Raw genomic sequence first — 21,009 nt, 5'->3', positions numbered from 1 at the left:
TAGACATGAACTGCAAAGAACATTGAGTGAAGTGGGGTCAATTCCAAATTCTTGGCTAGAATTTGTCACAGAATCGCATTTGCAGTTCTTCATAAATTGTGAAGGAGAATCGCCCTTTCAGATACCGCTTTATAGATGTGATAAAAAGCAAGACATTTGGGTTTCATTTTTGTATTTATTTTAAAGGATCTACTCCCCCAGTTGTTTTCCTAAAGCATGTGTACATGTAAGTGCATTCTTCTGTCTGCTGTTAAGGATAAAATGTGACCAGCAGTGGATTTCAAGAATTTGTATGCAATAACTCGACTCGCACCACATTAATTTTGTTACATACTCTAACTTTTCATTGTGTAACATTTCAGTTATGAAGCAGTTCTTGAACATTTCATGATTTTACTGATTAATCATGATCACCATTGACCAACTTGTTGAAGGTGATACAAGAACTTCACAGTGTTCAGGGAAATGAAATTTGATTTTACCCACAACAGAATTTGGAGAATTGTTGCCCAATTCCATAAACAAATTCACACAAAATTAATTTGAAATTTGTGTTCTCAAATGTTTTGTGACCAATGTTAAATTGTACACAAACAGCCATCAGAAATGCTGGGCCAGGTTGCATGAAAAAGATAAGAAGTATATTATTTAATACTAGCAGCAAATTTCTTGCTGAAAAACTATGCATGCTGTAAGTTACACACTGTTTTGTCACCTACACTTGTATGTGAAATCTGCATTTGATCACACAAAATGGGTCTGAAGGTTCTTTTTTGTGTGTGCTTAATATAATAGTTTTTTTCATAGCTTTAGTGTCAACTTATTCCTTGTGATTTTGTTCATTCAGTTAGTGCGGTATTCTGGAGGACAGGCATATTGATTGATGGAAGCATTGGCCATTCTTAGTATTAACTTCCATTTTATCATGATTTTGTGTAAGGGTCTGTAAGTTAAAAGTACAGTATTTGCTGTCACTAATAGGATCATTTAGTTGGATGGGTAATGACTTACAGGTAACATGATTGATAATTGTGGCTACCTACGTCTACTGTTAGAAGTTTTGAATTGTTCTTGTGAAGAAAAAAAATCGTTATCGTTTTGAAAATATTAATTTTTACTTGTACGTGTCTTTAGGATCTTGGATTGAAAAGTTAATCTTGAAATGTCAAGTTAATCAGCCGATGTGAAAAAAAAAATTAACTTAGCATTTATATAAGTGCACCGAAAGATCACTCCCAAAAGTGTACTCCCAAAACCCAATGGCCTGATTTCATCAGGATATTAAAGAAAGGGTAAGTAAGGAAGTGCTTCCCATACCAAGTCATTGGAAGTTGTAGATTGGGGGAAGATTTTGATTGGATCCTTTTGAAGCTCAATAATGACCTTATTATTAATTCCGTTTTTTCAAAAGGGAATAAATATGTGCTTTGCTGGCTTAAACAAGTACGTTTAAAACCGGACTATAGGGACCTGGATGCCGATAATAGGGAGGTTTCGCAAGCGAACGGATACGCTTACACTTACGTTTAGCTGTCCGTATCCGTTTTTTTACTTACGTGTAGCGAGCGAGATATGCGTGTCGTCTGCACGTATGTTGTCATACGCCACTCACTATCCGCTAAATGTGCAGACGACACGCATATCTCGCTCGCTACACGTAAGTAAAAAACGGATACGGATAGCTAAGCGTAAGTGTAAGCGTATCCGTTCGCTTGCGAAACCTCCCTACTGACCCAAGCTGACGACGAGGGTCATTATCGGCGACCCGGCCCCTAGTACGGTTTTAAACGTTCTCGTTTAAAGCTATAGTCCATCATTTGCAGCTATCCGAAAAGTGGCTGGCGTCATTATTGTTGAAAAACATACTTGGTTGAAAGATAGTAAGGGGACTAAACTCCCTGTGAAATTATTCTTTCTTACAAGCTGTCATTTTGAAGTAATCAACGAAAGAATGCCTTTCCAACGGCGCTTCTTAAGACGCACCGTAGGAAAATTTAAATTAGTAGTTCGGTTTGTTATTCGGCGAAGCGCGCGCAAGCATTGGCACGACGCACACGCGCGCGCGGTTGCTATAATTGGTCGGATCAGTGCGCGACATCGCGTAGCTGCAATCAGCTCAGCGAGAACTTGTCTCGGACGCTGAATTCAGGCCCAATTCAAAACATGATTCAGCAACTTTTGATTTGAAATTGAGATCCTAGAATGCTGTTTTTCTCGGAATATACAGCTGAAGCTGAGCTGAAACTTCATTAGGTTAGTTGTTTAGTACCCTTCTTTAGATTTTGAGCACTTTTGTTGCTTCAAACGAACAAAATGCACAAATTACAAATGATGGACTATGGCTTTAATATAGGCCAAGCACATATTTATTCCCCTTCATATACCTTTTGGTCAAACAGTCAAAACAAATAAAAAATTATTAATTTCCAACGATTTTATTTAACAATTTTACTTCACGCTTTGTGAAACACCCCGAGCTATGTTTATGGTACATGTATGTGCCTGCATAGTACTAAAAATGACACGTGCGTGGTTCGTACTGCGAGATGTGGTTCAGAGCAGCAGAGGGTGACAGTGCGGGTGTTGGTGTTGGTGTTTTAATTAATGTTGTGTGAATTGAGGACTCGGAGAAATATGGACTCATTGGTAGTACATTGCGCATGCAGAATAAAGGGGTAAAAAGGACCAGATTTTGTAGAAGTCCAAATTCATGTGACACCGGGGAAAATAGGAATGGGTAAACTGTCTCAGGTATTTATGAATATTCTTTAAATGTGACTCGGTTCAGTTTTTTCATCCTGTCAGTTTACCAAGTAAAAATTATGGGATAATAATAATTAAACTATTATTTGAAAACGTATTTAAAAATCTGCTTTCTTTGTAGGAACTATTTTGTTTTACATTTAAGACAATTCAGCAGCAGTGGAACAGTTCAAAAGTGTGTGTGACCGGCCTTTGAAAATACAAATGGTGGAGGGGTGGGGGGTGGACCTCAATTGACGCTTGGGGTGCACGTTAACATTGTTATTTTATTTTATTTTATACTCCAACTACTTACAGAAAGGGATACATTCACTACAGCATCAATTTAAAAACTACTTTTTTGTTTGTTGAAAAAAAAAACCAAGGACCCCAACACCAACTAGTCTGAGTATCACCTGTTACCCACGGAGCAGGTCTCCTGTATAACGTCTGATTTGTCTAGACATGCAGATTATGCGAGCCGCGCGCCAGCCATCGGAGTCGACATTACTAAATCGTGACGTCATTTAATTCCCAAATCAGGACTAAATGGTTCGATTGGTCAATTCAAATGCAGTGTTTGTAATACAACAGCCGGGTGCATATCGCGTAACATGATACAGAGCGCGTGACACAGGTTTTTTTTTATCCATTGTCTATGAAGCGCGACGGGTGATTGACCGAAGACCCGATATAGAAAGCGTCCGCTGATTGGTCAAAATCTAGAGGTCAAGAGGCGGTTGTCTTGCCTATCAGGGAATCTGCTCACATAGACCATGGCTCTTCCGCTCTTCGCCATGGTCCATTGGTCAAAAGGAATTTTTAGGGAATCCCCCCCTTTCTGCTATTCCTGATTTATTATAGCTAGCTGCTACAGAAAATAATCAGTGGAATTTCTGGATTAAGACCAGGAATACTGTAAAAAATACTTGCTTTTAAACCTGAATTTCAAGTTTAATCTATTTTTAATTGCCATGTCTGTGTCAATTGACAATCAGACAACCTCGTTTCGAATAGTATAAGCCCTGGGATGGGAACTTGCTTCCTGTATCCTTATTCTATACCGCATTTAGCAACAAATGAAATTATATCAGAATCGGACAGTATTTGGCAAGAAAAATCGGACAGTATTTGCCGGCTGGAATCGGACAATACTTTTTAGCAGGAAAAATCAGACAATATATGGCAAGAGGAATCGGACAGTTTTTGGCAAGAAACTTAAAAGTTGCATGTATTCTCTTCAGTATGTTACACAAAGGGCCTAATGCTCTGTTCAAGAGGCAAATCAGCAGAAATCCCTTTTAGGACTTGGGCAAGTACAATTTTTTCCCCTCAAATTATAAACACTTTATAATGTGCATGTTCTCGCAATAAAAGTCATACGACTTTTCACAGGCGTAGCCAGGCAGTTTTGAAATGGGGTGCCAAGTCCGACCGGCCTATACAAACCCCATCCAGGGGCGGAACCAGGATTGTCCAAAAGGGTGGGGGTGAAATGTAACAAGCAGCAAATGGTGAAGGCCAAAGAGGAGGGGGGGGGTGCTGTATAATGCGAGCACGTGGCGCAAAGCCGAATGGCATGGGTCCGGGGCCCGCTTCCGGGGCCACTGAACCTAGCAAAAGATCATCATTCGAACATTGAGTTTGGAGTCACTAAATCATCTATCATGAGAACTCTAAACTCAAAGATTTATTCGGGGACGAAAAAAGTGGATGGGACAAACAAATGATACCCCCTTACGTTAAGAAATGTCCTATGTTTAAGGACATGCCTCTCGGGCCCCGATTGACGCCCATGCCGAAGGCTTGTCCGCCGTGCGTCCTGCATGCTATCATGAGGTCTGGGTGCATTTTCCTGTATTATATACAACATAACAGCAATAAGTTTCGTTCTCGCGCGCTGTCACGGTCGCAGTTCTTGATCCCGTCGGTTTTTTTAAGTATGACAGACCCCCAATTATGGAGGTTTAAAAGTGGACATCTGCTTTTCTGCTAACATAAAAGCAAAAGCAGATCGAACGTTTTGTTTAAATGCATTTTCTACTTTTCTGCTTTTCTGCTACCAGAAAAGCAGATGAAAAGTTTTGCCAAATTGCATTTTTTTTCTACTGTTTTTCTGCGACCAGAAAACTTGGTTTTACTTTTTGCTCTTCACTGGCCGTTCAAAAAGGGACATCTACTTGTCTGCTACCAGAAAAGCAGATTAAACGTTTAGTAACGGTGGTTCAGTAGTGGACATCTGCTTTTCTGTTACAGAAACTGAGCAGATCAATTCCCGAACGCAACTATAGCCATTCTAGTAGTATACCTACACACACACACAAAAACTCGACAGTTCCAAGTGACTCCGCCTCCATCGTTACGTCATCACAGCTAGCGCATGCCAGAATCTCCGTCCAATCCACGGACCGTTTTACGCGCGTAGCCAGGCAATGAAACGTTTCTCACAAGACATAAAAGGTATGGTGGCCCTGAAGGGACATCGCATATCGCAAACGTGTGCGCATACGTATGCGATGTCGCAAAATTTATCGCGAATATGTGCGCACACGTATGCGATGTCGCGAAATTTATCGCGAATATATGCGCACACGTATGCGATGTCGTGAAATTAATCGCGAATATGTGCGCACACGTATGCGAATTTGTTTGCAATGTCGTGAATTTTATTGCATACCTTGTCGCATACCTTTCAGTAAAATTCCTAATGAACTGGGGAGTTGTAGCAGCTAGTCTGGAATCTAGACGTACTGTTAGATATAAATAGGGTCTGACTAATAAACCTCGGCGCACGCTGTTCCTCGTGCAATCGTTACTACAAGTACTGTCGAGCGCAAACTTGCTACTAGCGCAACTTTGAAATTTGCGCGCACAAGTTTCAAACTTGCGCGCGCAAATTTCAAAGTTGCGCAAGTAGCAAGTTTGCGCTCGACAGTACTAGTAGTAACGATTGCACGAGGAACAGCGTGCGCGCGAAGGTTTATTAGTCAGACCCTATTTATATCTAACAGTACGTCTAGATTCCAGACTAGCTGCTACAACTCCCCAGTTCATTAGGAATTTTACTGAAAGGTATGCGACAAGGTATGCAATAAAATTCACGACATTGCAAACAAATTCGCATACGTGTGCGCACATATTCGCGATTAATTTCACGACATCGCATACGTGTGCGCATATATTCGCGATAAATTTCGCGACATCGCATACGTGTGCGCACATATTCGCGATAAATTTTGCGACATCGCATACGTGTGCGCACACATTCGCGATAAATTTCGCGACATCGCATACGTATGCGCCCACGTTTGCGATATGCGATGTCCCTTCAGGGCCACCATATAAAAGCCTATGGGTTCGTGTTGTGGAGAACAAGGCATTAGATATGCATGCAATGGACCAATCAGAAGATAGGAAACGGATGTCGTTTGGGAAAAAAGATTCGCTTTGGCCCCGGGAAATTTTGGATCCTACATGCTCTGTGGTGCAATCTGAGGCGATTCCTGGCCCCTTTCCCCCTGAATTATTTGAGCAAAAGTTTTAAAGACTTTTGAGAGAAAAAGGCATTACATGAATTTTGGACAACCAAATACACATACATGTATACACATACTCGTATTTCATACTCGTAATTACTGCGTCGGGTTTTGGTAAAATGTCTTTACAAGTTTAGGCTTTTTTTAACAGCAGGGGGGCCACCTTCCCCCGGAGGCCGCCCCCCCCCCCTCTTTGCTACGCCTATACGAATTTTCAACTTGGAAATTATGTGATGTCAATTTGAAAAGGAAACTTAATTGGAGAATCAGTTTCCACAAAAAAAGTAAAATGGAACTCGAAATTCTGCGTTTGTTTTTGCTATACTCGAGCACTGCAATCAGGCACCCATTTCTCCGGATCAGTTGTGAATAATTAATGTTAAAAAAAAATAGTTTAATTATACTTCATAATTATTTCTCAATGCATTTTCGGTAAAACTGATGTAAGTGTCAAGCAGCTTCTGCTCTCGAATCAAACAGTTGCACAAGGCACAAAAATAACAAATGTAGGCCGACGCGGTACATTGCAACTGGGTTCAGACTGTTTTCACTTTCTAACATTAAATCGCTTGCAATTTAATACCCGGTAACGTCTTGATGACGTCACACAATTTCCACACATCATTTCGACAAGGGTATATGCCAGGTTTCATATTCGACCTATTTTAAGGATCGTGTCTGTATTTTGAGATTAAGTTTGACGTCCCGGTGCCTACCCACAGATAGGAGAGGTCAAGTGAATTTGCATTGAGAATGTATAACATGATTCCATAGTCTTTCAGATAAAGCATTATGATTTTTCATCCAATTCATAACTTATAAATGAGCGAACGTTATGAAGAAAATCAGTGGTAAAGTATTAAATACCTGATGACGTCACAATATGGTCACGGTAATATCTGTACGGAAAAACCTGACTCAGGATTGATGTTCAGTCCAAGGTTTAAGTATGAACCGTGTTGGTCGCGGAGAAAACGTTGTACACATCCTCCGAAATTGATATTAATAGCCAGATCACCCAACAAAAGTCTCTACATGTATATAGAAATATTTAGTTTCCCAAATGATCATAAAACAAAACAAGCACATTCATATTTCGTCCGTAAATAGTAGAAAGTCATACTTACTACATCTTGGTAGGTCCTTCTGATTATTTTACATAGCAGATCGAAAACACCTATAAACATTACGGGTCACTTAAGTTATTACATGTGGGACAAACTTTCAGGGTGGATGTTGAATTACGCGCCGATTGTTAGTAGGCCTATATAACATTATGGGTCCATTATTCATTTAATATCGGGTAGTAATATTAGCTGAAAGTTGAACGTCAACGAGTTCATTTGAGCTGTTTTGAGCTCAAATATGTTTATCAACAGTGTCGGAAATCTGTGCAGGGGACTGGGGAATGATCAGAATCCAACAATTTCCCGGCCATGGAATTTCGAAAAGTGTGGGGCCATCAAAACGTCGCATTTTATGCTTTATTGTGTATTTTTTCTAACTCCATATTCAGTGCTGATAAATGCATTTTGGTTGTAGGGAAGTTTATAAAATACCTCGTATACAATTCGAATTTTTTCCTTTTTTCATCATGAAAAAGTGGGAGATTATTCAAAAGCCCATCCCCAGCTCAAAAGGTGGGAGGGGATATAATATGTACGCCGGTATTTATCAATGTCTGGTCGATCAGATAAGAGAGCATTCAGGTTGATACTTCTGGGGTGACGTACCTTGTAATAACATAGATTTTCAAAGTGAATTGATAATTTTCTAGCACTGCATTACAGCATTAGTTATGCGCTTTCCAATGAGACTTCGCAACACATCAAAATCGGCACACGACAAGTAATCAATTAAATTGAACTTTAAGCTATAGTCCATCATTTGCAGCCATCCGAAAAGTAACTGGCGTAATTATTGTTGAAAAACAAACTTGGTTGAAAGATAGTAAGGGAACTAAACTACCTGTGAAATTATTCTTTCTGGCAAGCTGTCATTTTGAAGTAATCAACGAAAGAAGGCATTTCCAACGGTGATTCTTAAGAAGCACCGTAGGAAAATTTAAATTAGTAGTTCGTTTTGTTATTCAGCGCAGCGCGCACAAGTATTGGAACAACGCACACGCGCGCGCGGTTGTTGTAATTCGTCGGATCAGTGCGCGTCTGCGCGACGTCGCGTATAGCTGCAATTCAAAACAATTCAAAACATGATTCAGTAACTTTTGATTTGAAATTGAGATCTTAGAATGATGTTTTTCTCGGAATGTACAGCTGAAGCTTAGCTGAAACTTCATCAGGTTAGTTGCTCAGTATCCTTCATTAGAGTTTGAACTCTTTTGTTGCTTCAAACGAACAAAATGCACAAATTACAAATGATGGACTGTAGCTTTAAGAGTGGGACGCTCCTATAGTAGTTCGTTCTGAATAGTCTGCAAAATTCCTGAATTGGAATGCACCGTTTAAAAACCACTTTAAAAAAAACGGTATATAAAGGACTAAAAAGGTAAACAAGCAAATTTATTTCTCAGAGAAAATTATATTCCTTTAAATTTCGTTAGGAAAAGAAAACCGAACTTTGGAAAAGCACGTATATATACACTTTTTAACATGATTTGTTCCCGTTCAGTTCACGATTTTACGAAAGCGTATTTAGGACACAACATTTCTGGTCCACTATTTCGCCCGGGCGGATTACTATTTCGCCCGGGCGGATTACATTTTTAGCTGTTTCACTTCAAAACAGCTCAAATTAACCCAAGTTTGGAATTAATATGAATTTGCTAGTATTTTAGGAACATTTTGGGGTGCTTAACATTTTTAAAACTTGTGTTGGGTAATCGGGCTGTCGGGCTAGTATTTTCAAATAAGGGGGGATGATTTAGAAATGTGGTATTATTTTTCTCAACTTGTCTTCAAAACGGTTCATATCATAAACTTGAAAGTTGGACTGAACATCCTCACACAGAGTGGTACATATTTCCTGACGTCATTGTGACGTCATCAGGCATTACAACAACATTTTTTTTAAACGTGATTTTCGTTAATTTATAAATCATTAACTAAAAAACGGGGGAAAAATCATGTTAAAGTTGGTATATACATGGCCTTTTCCAACGTTCGATTTTCTTGTCCAAACGAAATTGAAAGGAATATTATGCTCTTTAACAAATAAATGTGCTTGTTTGCCTTTTCAGGCCTTTATATATAGTTTTAAAAAGGTTATTTTAAATGGTGCGCTCTAGTTCAGAAATTGCCCACACTATTCAGAACAAATTAGGAAAGTCTCACTCTTAATTCAGAAGTTCAATTTAAATAAATTGTTCAAAGTTGTCCTGGGCCGTTTTTTTGGTTAGGTGTCGTCAAGGGCGGATCCAGAACACAATTTTTTGGGGGCCAAAAACAATTTTGGTCCCCCCAAAAAGTGGGTCAAAAAAATTACGGCGTGGGGTTCGGGGCCCGCTTAAGGGCCCCGAAAAAAATTTGGATTTTAGATGCTCTGTGGTGCGATCTGAGGCAATTTCTGACCACTTTAACCAATGTTTTTTTGAGGAAAACATGGTGGTGTACTCATTGCCTGCCTTTATTGCGATGTCACATGAAAAAAAAAAAATTGGTTTCGTTTTTTGGGGGGGCCATGGCCCCCTTTGGCCCCCCTCTGGATCCGCCCTTGGGTGTCGTGCGATGTCTCATTGGAAAGCTCATAACTAATGTAATGCTAGAAAATGTTCAATTTAATTTTAAAATCTACTTAACAAGATGCCACACCCCAGAAGAACCAACTTTAATGCTCTCTATATCTGATCGACCTTGATACACCAGATAAACAGGGGCGTAAATATTACCTCCCCCCCCCCCACTTTTTGACCGGGGTTGGGCTATTGAATCATACCCCTCGTTTTCATGATGAGAAACGAAATATACGGATTACGAGATAGTTTGCAAACTTTCCAACCAAAATGCATTCAATAGCACTGAAAAAGGAGTCACAAAAATTAAACATTAAAGCATAAAATGCGGCGTTTTGATCATGCGCCTGTATAGGCCTACATAAAGATGTACATGTACATGTATGTGTATCATCAACAGCACTCCCGAGTGTAGTATTGTAGTATGTTGTCCAACCCCCCCCCCCCCTCCCCGGCCCCACACTTTTCGAATTTCCACGGTCGTCCGGGAATGTTTTGGATTTTGATCATCCCCTGTTCCCCCCCCCCCCCCACGCCCCCATTCTCGGGCACACTTTTACGCCACTGATGTTGATAAACATATTGCAGTTGAGCTCAAAACAGCTCAAAGGAACCCGTTGGCGTTCAACTTTCATCATCATCATCATCCGATTTCGACTGCAGCTTCACTATTTGTGTCGGGCACGATGACGTGACGTCGGACCAATGGACGTCGGACTATCGAGACGTACCCCGATGACGTACGGACACGCCACACATCCCGAGGCCTGTTGAGCTAGTAATGGTACTAATAGCCGTAAGTAATAATGGACCCAATGTTAATCGGCGCGTAATTTAATATCCACCCTAAACTATGTTGCCATAAAGTAGTAACTGAAGTGATCCGTATTGTTTATAGATGTTTTCGATCTGTAATGTAATCAGAAGGACCGAGATGTAAACAAAATGTGAATTTGCTACTAGAGACATTGTGATGATCGTAATTACAGTCTCAAGGCAAAGTCGCTTGATCTCCGCCCATCCTGCTTCTGGATCACGCAGTCTGGCACGCTCCGGGAAAATTTGCAAGTTTTGGAAAACGTGAAAATCCCGAGAGACACAACATTTTTTAATCGACCTTTTTTATACAACTCGGCAGAAAGTCCTTAATGCCTGGTGAACTGGATAAAAATCGCCACTTAAAGGCGCGATATTGGTCCGACTCGACTATATGGTTGCAGACCAGTAAATCGGTCCGAAATTGCCTGCGCCGGCCAAATCACGATTTGCATGCCCTCAAAATCTTCAGTTTTTAAGCATGCTGTTGGCCATGAACTTGAGGGTTTGTAAAAAAAAATATTGGTGGAAGCCGTGCACAGGACTGTGAGCTTGTAGTTCCGTTCAATTTGGATGAAATTGGGGCCCTTAAAGCGCTCTATTTTGCAATGGAGTGTAGACATCGTTTTTCAACATGGCGATGGGCTTCAGGACTATTTTCAGGGGTGATCATCTTCGGATGGAAATTTCTCCTAAAAGTCACCAGTTAACCCCCCCAAAAAATTGAAAAGAAAATGAAAGATGATGAAATAAGCTTTAATTTGATGTGTATCTCGAACAACTTGGAGAGTTGTGAGTATTTTTCCCGAATTTCTGAAGTGTGAGCATTTACCATTGGGGTCTATGGAAGTTTATTTACTGGTCTGCAACCAATAGAGGAGTAGGTTCTTTATTTCGCTCGTACCCCCCGCCCTGCAAACAGGACGCTGGGATATTCTGATGAATTTACGCTCTGATTGGTTGGATTTTGCGCGAGCAGTGACCTGCGCGTCATCAAGGTCATGACTCTGCAAGGTTTGAAACGGCCGTTAAGACTGATTCATTACTCGTTTATTCCAGATTAGAGATGTTTTTTTCTTGTTGAAAAGCGTAAAACTTTTGTAATTTTGTAAAACTTATCTGTGTTGTAAATTTACAATTCCCATCACTCGCTCAGGCTCCGTTTTGAATCACGAACGGTCGGATTGCATTATGCGACGCTCAAAATTGTGTCCACATGGTCCGCAATGAAACAGAAATCACATCCGGTATGGAATGCGCGCAATTCTATGAAAATTTTCGGATAGCATTTGCGCACATTGTCTAACTGCGGTCTTGAACAGCTGCAGCTAGATGCTTTATACATAGGTCATAGGCCACTTTCTTCACAAGATTCTGTGAAGCTCATCAGAGTATCCCAGCGTCCTGTTTGCAGGACGGGGGTATACGAGCGAAGTTCTTTATGTCTATGAGTACGAGTACGACGCGCGACATGAAAAGCGCCCTCAAGAGACATAGAACCAACCATTCAGGCCTGCCGCCTGCACTACATGCACTATACTACATGTACATGTACATGTACATGCTATATCGCTACTATACTGCATACATGCATTATTCTACCTCCATGCTGCTACCAACCTAACCAAGGCACCGTAGGTACGTAGGTGTTCATCATGCAATCATCATTTTCATGTTTTGTCTACTTTAAGTTACGTTTAATTAGTCACTCAGTGTACGTTTATTTGGCGCGGCCATGGCCATGATGGCGGCGTGTATCCTAGAACTTAGACCCGTGAACGTGGCGTTGTAGTTTACAAGCCACGTTCACGGGTCTACCTAGAACTATGTCTATGAGGCTCCGCGTGAGCGGAGCTAGTCCGAAAATTTGGGACTCTCAATACTGTCTGGAGCGGAGCCTCATCATAGATCAAGAAGCCCGCAAAATTGCCTGCAGCACAAAACACTAATAAAGTACAAAAACGTCCATCAAAATGGAGACATTTCACACAGAACCGCTGCACAGTTTGCCCCTATACTCCGTACTTTATCTCTTGACATACTCACGTATCATGGGCAGAACTAACATAGGTGGATTCTGTCGGTTTTTAGCCGAAAATGATGAAAAATATGCCCTTTCCGCACTGAGCCAACCTGACACTTGAAACGTGCACGCATATGATCGAGCGATGATTTTCGGTTCGCTCGGAGCGCGCCGCGGGGGGTACGGTACATGCACTTGTACGCATGCACATACTATCATTTCGCCTGTATAAGCTGTACCATTTCTGTACCATTTCTGTACCATTTCTTGATCTATGAGGCTCCGCTCACGCGGAGCCTCATAGTTCTAGGAGTAGGCGGCGTGATGTTATTAACAGCGCAATAGCCCTAGCCTTGTTGCCATTTTGTGATTGGACAATAACGACGTTGGGTTCAATAGACGTAGGCTAGGCCTACCTTGCTCTTAGCCCTGGTGGACTCCCTTTCTTCCCTACGTTACGGAGGGAGTCTTGGGTAAAAAGTGCTCAAAACCGAACGAAAACATTTCTGACCAATAATTTCAATATTTTTACCTTGTTGGAGAAGCTAATTTTTACGTCGTAGTTTTCTATGTGTCCTTATCTGTTGGGCTGATGGGTTCAGGAATTCCATATGCGATGCTGACCGACCTTAATCTGGAAAATAAACTCGAAAGCAACGTTACACTTGTACGTGTTTGTACTTGTAGACTCTTTTCATTAGTTTCTCACCGCCGAGTCTATTCTAGTCGTACATGATGTACGTCTGTGCAGCGTGTAGTCTGGTTCCCTAAACCGGGCAATTATTCTCGACGCTCATATCACGTCTGGTCCGGGGGCCAGACTATGCAGCATGAATATGCAGTGCGCACGCGCGATTTGCTTAGTAACCACCCTCATACGCACGCGCACTTACTTGAAGGCGCGGTCGCTAATCCAATGACCGAGCGTGTTTTCGCGCCAGTTACCAGAAACACGTTTCGGCTTTGGTCATTGGTTGAGCGTTTTCGCGACATCGGTTGACTGGAGTGACGTCACAATTACAATAGCATTCGGTTGTACCACGGAGGTAGAATTACTTGCACTTGGGCTAATTGATCTGTAACTTTGTCAAGGTTAGCGTGCTCGGCGGATACTATTTTACACAGTGTCGGCATTTTAGTCGATTACAACGTGCGCTTAAAAAAATAATACGAATAGATAAGGGGAGCCTTCGTTTTTTAAATGACCAATGTTAGGCTTGGGCAGATGATTCGGGTCCATGCATATATTCTTCCATGATTTATTATTACATTTAGCATTCAAAAAGTAGGTATGATTACCTTATTGTGAACGCTTGCATTAATTGTTATTTAGTTTGTTTATTTTTACTCTTTTCCTTTTGACACAACCATAGAGAAAGGACATACCATATTTACATAAACCTTGTTAATATTTTTTTATCGAGGAAAACCATATGGGCCCACCATGCAAGCTTAAACGGTGACTTAGGAGAAGCGCATATGGTTGCAAACAACATGGCGAATCGCCCAAATTTTGATGTTTGCATTAGGCCCAATTTTGGGTATGTATACAACCGCTAAGCGGCATTAGATCACAAGCAACACCATGAGCTGACGAGTGGATCAAGTTTTATCGTTGTTCCTAATTTTTTTAGTACATGTATATTATTATGTCTTACAAAATTTCAAATTGTGTTTTGTGCTTTAACGGAAAAAATATTGGGCCTGTTTTGTTGTTGCTTTTGCCAGTGCCGCCTTCTTTTTTGTACTTGTCAACATCACCGAACAAATCTCTATTTGATTTAATTAATTCGAAACAATGATGATACAGATAACCGGGCATCGTTAAGTGTTCCGCGTTTAACTTGCTCTGTGTTTTAACCATTGATCTCCATTTTACATTGATCTCCATTAGTAAGACTTAAATCAATGGTTTTAACCCATGCAGCTCTAAAACAAGTAGATCCAGTACCGCACCGATATTGGAGGAGGAGGGGGTATCGAAGGTCGCGTGTACGGCAATTATGGGCCGAGTCGTAACATTGTACATGTAACACCCGGTACAATTACGTACGGAACCCTTGACATGTATGGGTGACCGTGCACACGACGATCACGCGCGGACCGACGATGTACATAATTCATAAGTTTGATGACGCTGTACTGTTCACAGCATAAATTATGATAAGTGATACTGCTGGAGTTGTGATACTGGCGCTAACCATAAACACGTTTACGTTTGCGTATAAAATTTGATCCCTGGTTTCTTTTTAAGTATTGTTTTAATTTTAAAATAAATCAACCCCTTTCTTTACTTCATTCATTCATTCAGTCATTTTTATTTTGCCAACATAAAAACAATACATGATATGCACGTCGTACTCGCGTACGTTGGACTTGGAGTTATTAAACTGCGAACAACCGAACGTCGTTAATCATCCAAACAAAAAATGGCAACAAGGCTACGGCTAATGCGCAGTTGTTATTAACGGTAGTCCTACTGTAGTCCGAGTAACTTGGACCCAACTTATCGCCTTTTTTTAACATTCGGACATGGTCTGAATTAGCCCCATAAATGTGGCCAATACTGGACTACCTCCGTAAATAAAGGCCACACTTCCACCATGTAGGCCTACAAAAACATGTCGAACTTTGTCAAATTTTGATTTTCACATTTAGGCTTAGTTAGTGAGTTAGTTTGTAGTTTTTTTTGCTTTAGAAGCATTCTCGCCCTCTTTATTGGCTAATCAGAAAGTGCTGCCTTTTTCAGATGTCTAATTTTTGTGAAATTTCATGTTGAAATTTTGATACGCAAACGTGTGCAAACGAATCTGAAAATTTCACGAAAATAGACATCTGAAAAAGGCAGCACGCTCTGATTAGCCAATAAAGAGGGTGAGTATGCTTCTAAAGCAAAAAAAACCCCTACAAACTAAGCCTACCGGTAAATGTGAAAATCAAAATTTGACAAAGTTCGACATGTTTTTGTACATGGTGGAAGTGTGGCCTTTATTTACGCGCAGTGGCTATTGTTACGGCAGCCGTAATGCATTTCCCATTTTCTATTGTTACGGTAGACTGCAACCTGGCAACTTTTATAAAAAAACATGACAAGAAAATATAAAATTAGAAGGAAAAAAGTGAATTTGAACTTTATGAAATTCGGACTTTATTTCCCTTTTAAAAAAAATCCTCCAAAGCCTCAGGTTAGAAAAGGAAAAAAATTCGAGTGCAAAACTGAGATCCGAACCCGCAACCTCGCGGTGCAAAATCCTACCCTCTATCGGCTGAGCTGGTGCACTGCTCGATAAAACGTGTGGAAACAAATAATTATATACCTGCGTGCGTACCAAAAAAATATCGTAGAGGGCGCTAAACAACGAGTGCCGTAACGATAGCCACTTCGTTATTTACGGAGGTAGTCCAGTAAATTGGCCACATTTATTGGGCTAGGTCTGAATGACCGAATGTTAAAAAAAGGTAATAAGTTGGGTCCAAGTTACTCGGACTAGTCCTACTGTAGCTACTTTTGGGCATGGAGGTAGTCCCATAAATGTGACTCAAATACTGGACTAGCCTACCTCCGTATATTGAGTCACAGACACAGTGCCACATACGGCCTGTGCGCGGAAGGTCCCGTTGCTAGGGGAGCCGAAAATCAATTAAAGATCGAAATTATTTCGTCAAAATATTATTCCAATATCTTTGGCGCTCTGTGAAGTGCCTGGATGCAACACGCGGCTGCGGATGATGAGCGCACACGAGAGGGCGTGCTTTACTGCAGAGGGCTCAAAGATTTTGGAATGACAGGCAACAGCCGCAGTGCTCTTTGCCAAAGTTGACGCACGCTCAGTAGATGATTAAAGCTCTTGTCTGGTTCCCTAACCCCATTGGCCTTTTGACTATTATTAGGGTGGCCGGGAAACAGTCTGGTAAATATCAGAGACGCCATGCTTCTTCAAAACCGTCCGAATATTTTGCCGAATTACCATGATTTTTGGATGTATCTAGACCTCTGAAGGTACTGAATTTAACGATTTTGTGCTATTTACCAGTCATACTATAGCTGGGTTGATTTTCTGCTGACAAAATAATTTCGATCTTTAATTGATTTTCGGCTCCCCTAGCAACGGGACCTTCCGCGCACAGGCCGTATGTGGCACTGTGACTCAATATACAGAGGTACAAAGGTAGTCCAGTATTTGAGTCACATTTATAGGACTAGCATGGAGGTAGAATTCTACCTCCATGTTTTGGGTAATGCTCAGACTTAGACCCACTAAGGCAAGGCGTCATAAATAAATTAACCGTTCGAACGCGTGCGCACGCTAGGAACGGGGCCTTTTGTTACATCTACCTCCCGTTCGCACGCGTGCTCACGGCATCCCGTTCCGAACGCGTTCTTATACAACAAAAGGCCAGTCACGGTCTGTGCACACACGAAGAGCTCATCGGCACTATAAGTATCCGACAAACTTTCTCGTCGCTACAGGCTAGCCCGTACAGTACAGGGGGGACGTATAAAAATACGGGCACCTTGAACGGGGAAAGCAGTCCTTTGCAAACTTTACTATCAGTATGTAAAAACCTTGAATATTCGATTTATAATTCGCTGATCGTGTGTACAAGGCCAGTTTATAACATCAGTCAGCCCACCAAATATTTTTTTAACCCTTCCAATCTCCGCATTTTTAATATAACCTAGACCATACATATTTTTTTCGCCCCGCCCAGCGGCAGACAACGATATTTAAGGATAAAAAGGCATAAATCTTATCAAACTCCTCATACCTGCTCGTGCTGTCTAAACTCTGAAATGTTTTTTTTTATTTAATGCTTTCTCCGATATCGGGTTTTCAAATTCCAAATCTGATTTAAATTCCAAACCAAAACGGATTTTTTTTCTGTACAAGTATATACACATAGTTGTTCTTCGCATCTTTGTTGTGCTGCTCCCGTTCTCGCACGCAAAGGAACGGTTGATTAACATAACAATACCCCCTCAGTGAAGCTTGCCCAAGCACGATCTACGGAACGCGTTCTAAAAGCCGTTCGGCACGGGAAGGAACGGGGGCCGTTCAGAACGGGAAGGAACGCGTGCGCACGCGTGCGAACGGTTAATTTATTTATGACGCCTCGCCTAACTGGGGCACTAGAACCTCTTTCTTTTGACATTTGGGATGTGGTCTGTCATACAAGCGCCCCACAAAAGCATAAATCCTCATTTTCGGAGATTGTCAAATAAATGTCATTTTTCCAGACCATTCCCCTCAAAAGTTTCAACAAAAAAAAGGCGGCAAATTTGGTATCGCACTTACGATCCTGACATGAGGAGTGTCCGGATCGTAAGCAGGACATGAGGAGTGTCCGGATCGTAAGCAGGTAAGTGCGATACCAAATTTGCCACTGCAGCGTTCATTACGCAGTCAGTGCGGTCATGTGACTACTTTTTCGCGATGTTGTTTCTCACGAAAATGTTTCTCACACACCATGCCGGCCTACATGTTTGTATGAACGTCTGTAGACAATGCGCAGTTAGACTCTAGCTGGTGGCGTTTTGCTGTCTGATGTCTGGGCAAAACTGGTCGAATTTCACAGATTTCAACCCCAAATAGTCCCATGATTCATTGCATCCTCGTCGTGATTGAAAGTATTTTCAACGATTGCATTCGAGAAGCTTCTTCGTGTTATCTAGGAAGTTACAAAATGAGGCTAATCGAACGCTGCGATGTATCTGCTTGTATCTGCTTGGCAATTCAACTAATTTTTGATTTTTTTTAAGTGGCGGGCTATATAAGGCTTTACAATATGTATTTACTAGGCTACTCTCTTCTGCTCCGATGTAGTTTCATAGAATTTGTTTTATTGATCCATTTTTAAAAATGAGTTTTATCATGGCAACCAGCTCAACCTTTGCAGCAATTGAACTATACAGAGTTGTAAAAAAAAAAAAAACCGGAACGGCATACTTCCACTATAGTGTTGGAATTTAGGTACGCTTACGTGTGCAAAATGAACCTGGAAATTACACAAAATATAGACATCTAAAAAGGGGGGGATTAATTTTCTATCACTTTAAAGAGGGTGAGTGCGCTTCTAAAGCATAAATAAAGTACAAACAAAGTCTAAATGTGATAATATAACAAATCTCAGCGAGTAGGCCTATGCTGAAAGTTACGGCAATAGAAATCAAGTATATACGGCGATCAGGGGATAATGACGTAGTACGTGGACAACTTGATCAAAGGATATCAATCAGAGTATAAATGTGTTAAATAAAATCTTGTCAAAGTTCTACATTTTCCAGTACATGTTCAAAGTGTGGCCTTTATTTACGGAGGTAGTCCAGTAAATTGGCCACATTTATGGAGCTAAGTTCTTTAATGATCGTTAACTTGGTTGTCATTTGAAAAAAGCCTAAAGTTTACACAACCTAGATGTACAAACATATAATTAAATTCTTTACCACGTTTACAATTTGGCAATTGAAATGCAACCTTCTGCAATTCTACATACGATCTTCTTTCACCTATAACTCATGAACAAAATGATCAATCATGTCCCAATCTTGTAATCAATTAATTGGTAAACATTTCATTTCCTGTACGTGAACTCGTTTGACCTTTACTGCCGGGTCAACCGGAAGGTCAAAGTTATGTGAATTTAAAACACAGACAGAAGCCTCAAAATCAAAACGAACCGAATTTCTTCCAAACGATTTACGGGATTATGATAAAATCTAGTATGAACTTGAAACCCCGTCCGAAGATGTAAACAAAAATCTGACGTCATCTTGACGTCATCAGGTATAAAATTACAAGCAATTCAAATATATCAAATGACAAGGATCTATGTCAGTTATAAATATAAAACAAATATTGAGTGGCTTTAAATTATGAAATGGAAGGAATATTGTCGCTGGGTAAAATCTGGACTTTTCTAGTTCACTCGGCTTTGCCTTGTCAAATGGAAAAGTCCAAATTTTACCTTGCGATAATATTCCTCCCATTGCACTCTGAGCCACTCAATATTTGTATACCATAACTCCCTTCTAAATCCTCGAAGCCAAGATTGTAAGTCTCCATAATTCCCTTCTAAACAGTATCCTCCTAACCAGGATGGTTAGTCTCTTCCACAGTTCCCTTCCAAAAATATCCTCCTAGCCAAGATGGATAGTCTCCTCCATAATATCCTTCCAAAAAATATCTTCCTAGCCAAGATGGTTAGTCTCCATAATTCCCTTCTCAATAAAGCCAAGATGGTTAGTCTCTTCCATATAATTCCCTTCAAAAAATATCCTACAAAACAAGATGGTTAGTCTCCTCCATGACTATCTTCCAAAAAATATCCTCCTAGCCAATATTAGTCTCCTCCATAATTCCCTTCTAAATAATGCCAAGGTGGTTAGTCTCCTCCTCTTCCCTTCAAAAAATATCAGTTCAAAATGGTTTGTCTCTTCCATAATTCCCTTCTAAATATCCTCAGCCTTGATTGATGTGGCGCATCCCCTCAAATAGGCATAATGATATGTAGCGCATGTCCATTTGTTTATAAATGTGACTGATGTTTTTTACCCTGTATAAATGCATTGTAGTTCCATGCCTTTGCCCTTTTATTTATGCAACTGGAAAAGTTCAGCTAAATGACATTAAAAGCATCCTTATAGTAACTTGATTTGCTACAAGAACTATATCGGTAATCTTCGAAGAGCTATAACGTTAAAACTAGCTGGACAACCACTCATTTTAACAGGAATTACTTACCTTAATTTTTCACGTGCTTTTCAATAACGCATAGTAAAATTTGCCCACACTGCGTTAAAACTAGTCTATGTAATTCGCCGTGGTCTTTTATGTGCGAACAGATTTGCTGATTAATTAGGCAAGACCCCGCCTCTTGACTTCCTAGATTTTGACCGATCAGCAGGCGCTTTCTATAGGCCTATAGAAAAAACTGTCACAGTGGGCGGCGCCCGGTATCATGTTATGCGAATATGCTCCCGGCTGTTGTTGTATTACAAAACACTGAATTCAAATTGACCAATCACAGCGTTAGTCCTGATTTGGGAATGAAATGACGTCACAATTTAGTAAATTCGACTCCGGTTGGCCTGGCATGCGGCTTTCATAAATTTGCATGTCAGGAGATGTCAGACGTTCAGTAATCGAAAAACGAAGGCGAGAAAGGTCGTATTGTTTATTGGCCGCTGATAGGCCCATGCAGGG

The 21,009-nt window shown here is 40.7% G+C and overlaps 1 pseudogene; it reads left to right on the top strand.

Moving 5' to 3' along the window:
* The first annotated feature begins 12,264 nt into the window (after positions 1–12,264).
* The window catches only part of LOC119720153, a 43,903-nt pseudogene continuing 35,158 nt past the window's right edge, over positions 12,265–21,009 (top strand).

The sequence above is a fragment of the Patiria miniata genome, unplaced genomic scaffold (assembly GCF_015706575.1).
Source record: "Patiria miniata isolate m_02_andy unplaced genomic scaffold, ASM1570657v1 HiC_scaffold_9, whole genome shotgun sequence".
Lineage (NCBI taxonomy): Eukaryota > Metazoa > Echinodermata > Asteroidea > Valvatida > Asterinidae > Patiria > Patiria miniata.
This window is presented reverse-complemented; position numbering and strand designations above follow the sequence as displayed.